The sequence below is a fragment of the Scyliorhinus torazame genome, chromosome 8, assembly GCF_047496885.1.
Source record: "Scyliorhinus torazame isolate Kashiwa2021f chromosome 8, sScyTor2.1, whole genome shotgun sequence".
NCBI classification, from domain to species: Eukaryota; Metazoa; Chordata; class Chondrichthyes; order Carcharhiniformes; family Scyliorhinidae; genus Scyliorhinus; species Scyliorhinus torazame.
This window is the reverse complement of record NC_092714.1, coordinates 186,294,748-186,305,438: the sequence shown is the minus strand read 5'-3', so window position 1 is coordinate 186,305,438 and position 10,691 is coordinate 186,294,748.

Here is a 10,691-nt window from a genome sequence, read left to right as displayed (position 1 = left end):
TATCCAGATAAGTCTTAAAGGTCGCTAATGTATCTGCCTCAACCACATCACTTGGCAGTGCATTCCAGGCCACCACCACCCTCCGTGTGAAAAACTTCCCCCACACATCTCCACTGAACCTTTGTAATTGTCATTTCCGGCCTGGGAAAAAGCCTCCAACTGTTCACCCTATTTATACCTCTAATAATTTTTAAAACTTCTATCAGGTTGCCCCTCAGCCTCCGTCTCGCTAGGGAGAACAATCGCAGTTTATTCAATCTCTCTTCATAGCTAATACCAGGCAATATCCATGTTAACCTTTTCTGTACTCTCTCACTTACTAATCAGACCCGCTATGTTTTCTTCCACGTCATTTATATATATTACAAAGAATAGGGGTCCCAGTACTGATCCCTGAAGAACACCACTAGTTACAGACCTCCATTCGGAAAAACACCCTTTCACTGCTACCCTCTGCCTTCTATGGCCAAGCCAGTTCTGGATCCGTCCAGCTAGTTCACCCCTGACCCCATGTGATTGAATCTTTTGCACCAGCCTGCCATGAAGAACCTTATTAAATGCTTTACTAAAGTCCATGTAGACAACATCCACAGCTCTTCCCTCATCAATCATTTTTGTCACCTCCTCAAAAAATTAAATTAAATTAGTGAGACATGACCTCCCTCGTACAAAACCATGGTTTGTCGTGAATAAAACCATTCACTTCCAAATGTGCATGGATCCTATATTTTCACTGTCACTGACGGCAAGCTCAATGGCCGATAATTACCTGGATTATCTTTGCAACCCTTCTTAAATAATGGTACAACATTGGCTATCCCCCAATCCTCTGGGATCTCACCTGTGGCCAACGAGGATGCAAAAATTTCTGTTAGAGGCCCAGCGATTTCACCTCTTGTCTCCCTCAGTAATCTGGGATAGATGCCATCTGGCCCTGGGGATTTGTCTACCTTAATGCTTTTTACAACACCTAACACTTCCTCCCTCACAATAACGACCTGTTCTAAGGTGTTTACACATCCCTCTGAGACACCACCAATCAACGTATCCCTCTCCTTTGTGAATACCGATGCAAAATACTCACTAAGGACCTCACCTACTTCCTCTGATTCTACACATAATTTCCCTCCTGTGTCCTTGAGTGGACCAACTCTTTCTCCAGCTATCCTCTTGTTCTAATATACGGATAAAATGCCTTGGGATTCTCCTTAATCCTGTCTGCCAAGGACATTTTGTGTCCCCTTTTTGCCCTCCTAACTCCCTGCTTGAGCTCTTTTCTACTTTCCTTGTATTCCTCAAGTGCTTTATCTGTTTTTAGTTGCCTATACCTCACATATGCATCTTTTTTCTTTTTGACAAGATTCTCAATTTCCCTGGTCATCCACGCTTCCTGAATCCTGCCTTTCCTGTCCTTCCTTTTTACCGGCACACGCCTGTCCTGCACTCCCATGAACTGCTCCTTAAAAGACTCCCACATGCCAAATGTGGATCGCCCCTCAAGTAGCCTCTCCCAAACAACAGCCTCCAAATCCTGCCTAATCTGGTTGTGGTTAGCCTTGCCCCAATTTAGCACCTTACCCCGAGGACAACTCATCCTTTTCCATGAGTATCCGAAAACTTACGGAAATGTGGTCACTGTTCGCCACATGTTCCCCCACTGCAACTTTGATGACCTGGCCGGGCTCGTTCTCTTGTACTAGGTCCAATATAGCCCCGTCTCTAGTCGGACTAGCCATATATTGTTCCAAAATACCTTCTTGAACACATTTAACAAATTCCTCACCATTCAGACCACTAACCCGAATGGATTTCCAGTCAATATGTGGAAAATTAAAGTCTCCCACGACAACAACCCTATTATTTCTACATCGATCCAGAATCTGCTTACATATCTGTTCTTCAATTTCCTGTGGGCCGTTGGGAGGCCTGTAGTAGTGAGTGCCCCCTTGGTGTTTCTGAGCTCTACCCACAGTGCCTGGTTACTTGATTCTTCCATGGTGTCCTCCCTCTATACAGTTGTATTATGTTCTCTAACCAGTATTACAACTCCCCACCTTTTTTTACCTTCCTTCCTGTCTCGCCTAAAAACCTATATCCTGGAATATTTAGCTGCCATTCCTGTCCCTTTTTTAACCAAGTCTCCGTTACAGCAACCACATCCGCGTTCCGCACGTGAATCAAGACTTTAAGTTCACCTGTCTTACCTGTTATCGTCCGTGCATTGAAGCAGATACAGTCCAGACCTCCAGGCCCACTGAGTTCGACCTTCTCAAGCCTTCCTCTTAGCCAGCCTAACCCTGGTACCATGCTCATCCCCAGTCTCTACACTCGCTGGCTTACTGTCCTGATTCCCAATTCCCTGCCAAATTAGTTTAAACCCGCCCGAACCATACTAACAAACCTCCCAGCCAGGATATTGGTGCCCCTCCAGTTCAGGTGTAACCCGTCTTTCCCTGGCAGGCCCAACCTTCCCTGGAAGACATGCCAGTGATCCAAAAAACTGAAGCCCTCCCTCCTGCACCAGTTCTTTAGCCACGTGTTCAACTGCACAATTTCCCTGTTGATAGCCTCCCTGGCACGTGGCACGGGGAGTAATCCTGAGATTACTACCCTAAAGGTTGTCATAATATACATCAGTACATTATGGTGCAATCACATACACACACTGATGGACATGTAGTAGGTCCAACCAGCATACATAACACCGCAGCCAATCACCAGTGACAGCACAAGCACTATAAAGACAGGGGACAGTAGAGTTCCCGCTCATTCTAGCAGCAGCCAGCTCAGAGTACAGAGCTCATAGCCTGCATCATAGACATTCACCATGTGCTGAGTGCCTCATCATAACTAGTGATAGGAAAGGGTCCACAGTTAAGCTGGTATTGCTTATACCCACGTTTACAGTATGTTAGCATAGTTGAAAAGTAAATAAAATAGCGTTACACCACTTCCAGCATTGTTGGCTTGTTTGTGAACCAGAACACCCAACACGACATGGTACAAGGAGTGGCCGCAATCTAGCACTTGTGAGACCTACCTGCAACTTCTCAGCATTCCGGCATCCTACAGCATGGAGAACATCAACCTGCCGCCGCCGCTCCGCATTGCTGGCAATCTCGGGGTAAATTGGAAGATATTTAAACAGCGCTTCCAGCTCTTCCTCGAGGCCACGGACAGGGAGAATGCATCGGACACCAGGAAGATAGCCCTTCTTCTCTCCACGGCTGGCCAACAAGCCATCCACATCTTTAACTCCCTGACATTCGCGGACGATGAGGACAAGACCAAGTACAAGACGGTGCTCCTCAAATTCGACACACACTTCAGTGCTGAAGTCAACGAAAGATTTGAAAGGTACCTGTTCCAGCAGCGCTTGCAGGGTTACGACGAGCCTTTCCAATCCTATTTAACACACCTCCGCATCCTCGCGCAATCCTGCGGCTACGGGCCCGCCTCCGACTCCATGATACGTGACCAGATTGTTTTTGGGGTCATGTCGGACACCCTGCGTCAGCAGCTCCTTAAAGTTAAGCAACTAACCCTAGCGACTGCCATCGAGACCTGTGTCCTGCATGAGAATGCCATCAGCCAGTACTCCTACATACAGGCAGCCGAAACTGTGCGGCAAGGGCCTCATGATGTGGAACGGGTCCAAACGATCGAACACCTCCCGGGCCGCAGTCTGGAGGAGGGCGGCCATTTCGCGCGCTTTCCGAGGCCTCCCGTGCTTGTACGCGCCAAACGAGAGGACGATGATGTGGAGGAACGCGATGCGCAGGCCCGCACCATGCAAGACCGTACCACGCATGCACGGTGGCAAACGAATGCACTGAATTCACGACGTGCAGCAACTGCGGCTCCGCCCACTTAAAGCGGCAATGCCCTGCAAAATCGCGACAGTGCCTACGCTGTGGCAAGCTAGGCCACTATGCTGCCTGCTGTCGAGCAGTCCAGCCTGCCAACTCGCAACGATTTAACCAGCCTCGCAGGATGTTCGGGCAATCCAACCCACCTTCACCGAGTCCGATCCTGACTTCATGCAGACCAGTGACACCGAGGACAGGGAGCCATTTCGAGTCGCAGTCATCACCAAGAACAGGCTGTCCATGAATCGAAAGCACCAGCCGCTGTTGGTGCACAGCATTGATCCGGGCGACGAGTAGTGCGCCATCCTGACGGTCAACCGATCCCAGATCAGATTCCGTCTGGACACTGGTGCTTCCGCCAATGTCCTTGCATGGTCAGCACATCATCCCTGCCACCGGGTCATGCCAACTCGAGGTGATGCACAACTCGCGAAAAGTCACCCTACCCTTCGAGATCGTGGGCTCCTCAAAGGACTCCCTGCTAGGTGCACAGGCGTGCAAGCTCCTCAACCTCGTGCAGCGCGTACATTCCCTCTCTCCAGAGGACATGTCTGACTTCCAAGATGCGGACTTCAGGGTGCAACTAAGTGTCATCATCACTCAACATCGAGATGTCTTCAAAGGCATGGGCACACTTCCCTACACATACAAAATCCTGCTCAAACAGGACGCCACTGCTGTTGTTCATGCACCTCGCAGAGTCCCAGCACCCCTCAAGGACCGCCTCAAGCAGCAGCTGCAGGACCTCCAGGACCAAGGAGTGCTTTCCAGAGTGACGGAACCAATCGACTGGGTCAGTTCCATGGTGTGCGTCAAGAAGCCTTCCGGCGAGCTCCTGATCTGTATCGACCCGAAGGATTTAAATTGTAACATCATGCGGGAGCATTACCCTGTCCCCAAGCGTGAGGAGATCACGTGCGAGATGGCTCGAGCCAACATATTCACCAAGCTGGATGCATCAAAGTGCTTCTGGCAGATTCAATTGGACAAGTCCAGCAGAAAGCTGTGTACTTTCAACACCCCATTTGGCAGGTACTGTTACAATAGAATGCCATTTGGAATCATATCAGCATCTGAAGTGTTCCACCGCATCATGGAGCAGATGATGGAGGGCACGAGGGTGTGCGCATCTATGTGGACGACATCATCATCTGGTCCACCACCCCGCAGGAGCATATCAGTTGCCTCCAACGCGTTTTTAAGCGAATACGGGACTAAGGCCTGCGCCTCAACAGAGCCAAATGTTCTTTCGGCCAGACCAAACTCAAGTTTTTAGGAGACCACATCTCCCGGTTGGGTGTGCGGCTGGATGCGGACAAGGTGGCAGCCATCACGGCCATGCAGAAGCCGGCGGATAAGAAGGCGGTGCTCCGGTTCTTAGGAATGGTCAACTTCCTGGGAAAGTTCATCCCTAACCTCGCTTCCCACACCACGGCTCTCAGCAATCTAGTTAGGAAGATGACGAACTTCCGGTGGCTTCCCGCCCACCAGCGTGAATGGGAGGAGCTCAAGGTCAAGCTGACCACCGCCCCGGTATTGGCGTTTTTCGACCCTGCAAGGGAGCCGAAAATATCAACGGACGCTAGCCAATCTGGCATAGGGGCGGTGGTCCTGCAACGAGATGACGCCTCGTCATGGGCCCCTGTTGCCTATGCGTCACGGGCCATGACCCCCACAGAGCAGCGCTATGCGTAAATCGAGAAGGGGTGCCTAGGCCTGTTGACCGGTGTCGACAAGTTCCGTGACTACGTGTGTGGCCTTCCCCAGTTCACTGTGGAGACCGACCATCGCCCGCTGGCCGGATCATCCAAAAAGACCTCAATGACATGACCCCTCGCCTACAACGCATTCTGCTCAAGCTCCAGAGATACGACTTCAAGCTCGTGTACACACCGGGTAAGGCCCTGATCATAGCCGACGCTCTGTCCAGGGCAGTCACCACTCCGTCCGACCCAGAGGGGTTCGTTTGCCAAGTCGACACCCACGTGGCCTTCACGGCCGCCAATCTGCCGGCCACGGATGAACGCCTAACCCACATTCGCCGTGAGACTGCGGCTGACCCCCTGCTACAACGTGTGATGCGCCACATGACTGACGGATGGCTCAAGGGACAATGCCCGCAGTTCTATAATATTCGAGACGATCTGGCAGTTGTTGATGGCATCCTCCTGAAGCTGGACCGCATTGTGATCTCACACAGCATGCATCACCTGGTTTTAGAGCAGCTGCACGAGGGCCATCTCGGCATAGAGAAGTGCCGACGGAGGGCCCGAGAGGCTGTCTACTGGCCTGGCATAAATGAGGACATTGCCAACACTGTGCTCAATTGCCCACCTGTCAGCGGTTCCAGCCGGCCCAACCACGGGAGACCCTTCAGCCCCATGAGTTGGTCACGTCCCCTTGGTCTAAGGTAGGCGCGGACCTGTTCCATGCGCTCGGCAGGGACTATGTTCTCATGGTTGATTATTTTTCCAGCTATCCTGAGGTTGGGCGCCTGTATGACATCATGTCATCGGCTGTTATCCGTGCTTGCAAAGAGACCTTTGCTCGTCACGGCATCCCACTCACTGTAATGTCGGACAATGGCCCCTGCTTTGCGAGCCAGGAATGGTCTAACTTCGCCAGCAGGTACAACTTTGTACACATGACGTCCAGTCCCCTGCACCCCCAGTCAAATGGCAAAGCAGAAAAGGGCATCCACATCGTAAAGAGACTCCTCTGCAAGGCTGCTGATGCAGGATCCGACTTCTGCCTCGCCTTGCTGGCCGAGCGCTTGGCTCCACTGTCCATGGGCCTGTCACCAGCCCAGCTGCTGATGGGTCGCACCCTCAGGGCCACTGTACCGCCCATTCACGTCCCAGACCTCGCTCCGGTCCTTCAGTGGATGCAACAGTCTCACGCGCAGCACAACGCGGCGCATGACGCTCGAACGACTGATCTTCCTGCTCTGGCGCCAGGTGACAACGTCTAAATCCATCTTCCGGAGGGTGGCTGGTCTGCGACTGCTGTGGTTCTTTGGCTGGTGGCTCTCCACTCATTCCTGGTTCGTCTGCCTGATGGCTCCATTCGCCGCCGCAATCGGCGTGCCCTTCGTCTGGTTCCACGCTCGCTACGCGATCCTCCACTGGTGCCACGCCCTCCTGTTGTCCCCGACCTGGGCTTTGTAGAGCTTCCGGATACTCTGCATCCTCCTCACTTGGCCGTGGCCCGGCCCGATCCTCAGCCGGTGGCTCCTGACCCACCCTTGAGGCAGTCAACCCAAATTCATCGCCCACCTCAGAGACTTGATTTATGAGCCTTACAATGTTGGACTCAATGCTTTGTTCTTTCATCCTGTTTCAGCATTTCACTAGTTTGTTTATAGCATTCGTTATTAGTTTTGTTGTTGATGTAACACCTTGTTTTTCTTTTCTCTGCACCAGGCACCTTCCCGTGTATATAGACTAGCCTCATGTACATAGTTATGTAAATGCTGCACACACATGGTCAGATACACTCATTACACATTATTTATTCTCACATAGGCACATGTTCTTTGTAAAAAAGGGGGATGTCATAATATACATCAGTACATTATTGTGCAAACACATACACACACTGATGGACATGCAGTAGGACCAAAAAGCATACATAATACCGCAGCCAATCACCAGTGTGAGCACAAGCACGATAAAGACAGGGGACAGGAGAGTTCCCATTCATTGTAGCAGCAGCCAGCTCAGAACACAGAGCTCACAGCCTGCATCACAGACATTCACCATGTGCTGAGTGCCTCACCATAGCTAGTGATAGGAAAGGGTCCACAGGTAAGTTGATATTGCTTATACCCACGTTTACAGTATGTTAGCATAGTTGAACAGTTAATAAAATAGCATCACACCACTTCCAGCATTGTTGGCTTGTTTGTGAACCAGAACACCCAACACGACAGAGGTCCTGCTTTTTAATCTTTTACCTAGCTCCCTAATTTGCCATTGCAGGACCTCGCTACTCTATCAATCTATCTATGTCATTTGTGCCAATGTAGACAATGACCTCTATCTGATTTCCCTCCCATTTTAGAATGCTTTGTACCCGCTCAGAGACATCCAGAACCCTGTCACCAGAGAGGCAAGCTACCATCTGTCATTCTTTTCTCGACCGCAGAAGCGCTTATCTGTGTCCCTGACTATTGAATCCCCTACCACTAATACTTTTCTATGCTTTGTACCTCCCGTCTGTGCAGTAGGGCTAGTCATCATGCCTTCTCTCTGGCCACTGCTGCTGCTGTTCCTTGATGGATCTTCCCCCTCATCAGTCTCCAAAATAGCATACTTGTTAGATAGGGGGGCAGCCATAGGGGACCGCTGCACCCTATGCCTACCCCGTCTGACGGTCACCCATCTCCCTTCCTGTACCTTGGGTGTGACCATATCTCTGAAGCTATTATCTAGAATAATTTCAGCTAATTGTGTGCTCCTCAGTGCTTGCAGCTGCTGCTCTAACCGATCCATGTGTTCGGTGAACTTTTGCAACTGAATACAGTTTCCATAAATATAGTCCTCAGGGACACTTGAAGTGTCCGTGATGCCCCACATCATGCAGGAGTAGCACAAGACCCTGCCTATTGACATCTCTCGCCCTCTTTTGGTTGTTAGATTAAAAATAACGAAATACTAAGGCCCATAATAAAAATTTACTGCTGCTGCTTTCACGATTGGCCTCCCAAAAATCTAGTGTGTCTTCTGGTTATTACAGGTTGTTATTCAATATTAAATTCAACTTGCTATCGTCAAGTAAGTGTGAGAAGAAATAAAAAGAAAAACTCTTACCTTATAAAATGTAACTCAGAATCTACTCCGGTGAACCGGTCGCTAGGCTCCGCCCTCCGGACACTGCTGGCTGTTCCTGGGGTTCCTGTAAAGATAAGTTCCTGAGCGAGACTCAACTGATGGGATTAGAAAAACTGTCCTTGAAGCACTCACCTCATTGGTAAATGAGCATTGGAAAATGTTTTTTCCGGATATTTATTTCAGCAACGTAATTAACGGCAGTAATTAATCAAAGCAAAAACACACAGCATTAAACAATCCCTCAGGAAAAATACTGTGTTTTGAATAGTAAAAAACTAAATGATTGCCAGTTTTACTACATATGCTGATGCCTTGCAAAATTACCATTCTGTGACTCAAGTTAATGTCACACCTGGATAATGGATGAACAGGGAAAGGGTGAATACATAATAAAAGAACTATATATCTGACCCAACTAGAGTGCTTCAAATGTAATATTTTAATGAATGGATATCATTTCTAAAAGTGTAGAAGTTAAACAATTGTTTTTCTAAATGATGTTTGCTTAAACAAGTATTAGAATTCTATGAGTCTAAGTGAATATTTTTACATGAAGTATATTGAAGAGGAAGCATATATTCCAGTTTTTAATACTTCTTTATTTACAAATGGACTTTTGTGAAAAAAACATTCTTAAAACATTTTGAACAATGGAGACCCTTATATTAGGTGAATCTCACATCCTAGAACAATGGCAATGTTAGTGTTTGGGTTTTTGAAATGCAATGACGTACTAACTGGCTCGTCAGAGTCATGTGGTTGTGCCATAAGGCTGCCATTGGAGGCAGACATCTTAAGATCAGTTCAATAAAAACCTCTTCCAAAAACACATGGAATAAGTACAGCTGTTCTAATATATGCAGCAGGGTCCTCAGGAGGTACCCAGCACCACAGATGCCAATCTTCAGCCAATTTGATTCACTCCACGTGATATCAAGAAATGGCTAAAGGCACTGGACACTGCAAAGCCTATGGGCCCTGAGAATATTCTGGCAATAATACTGAAGACTTGTGCCCCAAAGGTTGCCGCACCTCTAACCAAACTGTTCCAGTACAGCTACAACATTTGCATCTACTCGGCAATGTACTCTTTCAGAGGGTTGATGCAACCTCGATGGACTGAATGGTCTCCTTCTGCACTGTAGGAATTCTATGGTTCTATTCCATGGTTCTACAAAACCCATGCAGACACAGGTAGAATGTCCAAATACCACACAGTCACCCAAGGTCCAGATTTAACACGGGTCCCTGGTGTTGTGAGGCAGCAGTGCTAATCAGTGTGCCACCGTGTTACTAATGTTATGTTTCTGCCTTGTTTACTTCAATTATCTTAATCATTTATTATTTTCTCATAATTAAAGTTGTGAGCTTTGATGTATCAAAAAGACATTTATAGAAGCTTGTAAAGTTTAATGTAAAACATTTATGAACTAAAATAATTTTATAAATATAAAACTTTGAAACCAGTTAACATTTAACTTAACATTTAACTTTATCAGCTGAACAATGACATAAAACTACCTCGACTTTCACAAAGTTCTTTAAAAAAAATATTTTCTCATTTAAACACAACGGGCAATAAAATATATTTCCCCATATAAACACAACGGATCTGTCTATTTGTAAAGAGGGGGGAAGGGGAGGGTTTTGGCATGTCAATTGTTACTGCTACAAACTCAAAGTCTGAAAGCAGTAGCTGCTGAAGCAGTTTCCTGGAACACATTTCCTCTGACATCATTTTGGGATGTCCTTTGGCAGTACACTCTTAGGGGTGGGTAATTGATTCACTGCAATACTTGTCAGAGAGGTAATTCACATTAGCTTACAGGAAGCTTGTAAATGTCAACTAAGGCATTAATCTTTGTTGAAGCATTTGAAGTAGTCACTGAAGATTGTAAGGATGAACAATACTTCAGGGAAACTCGTAAAAAATATAGCTTAAGATACATTGCAAAATCCAACTAGCTCTGAATCAGCTTGGAGGACAGAC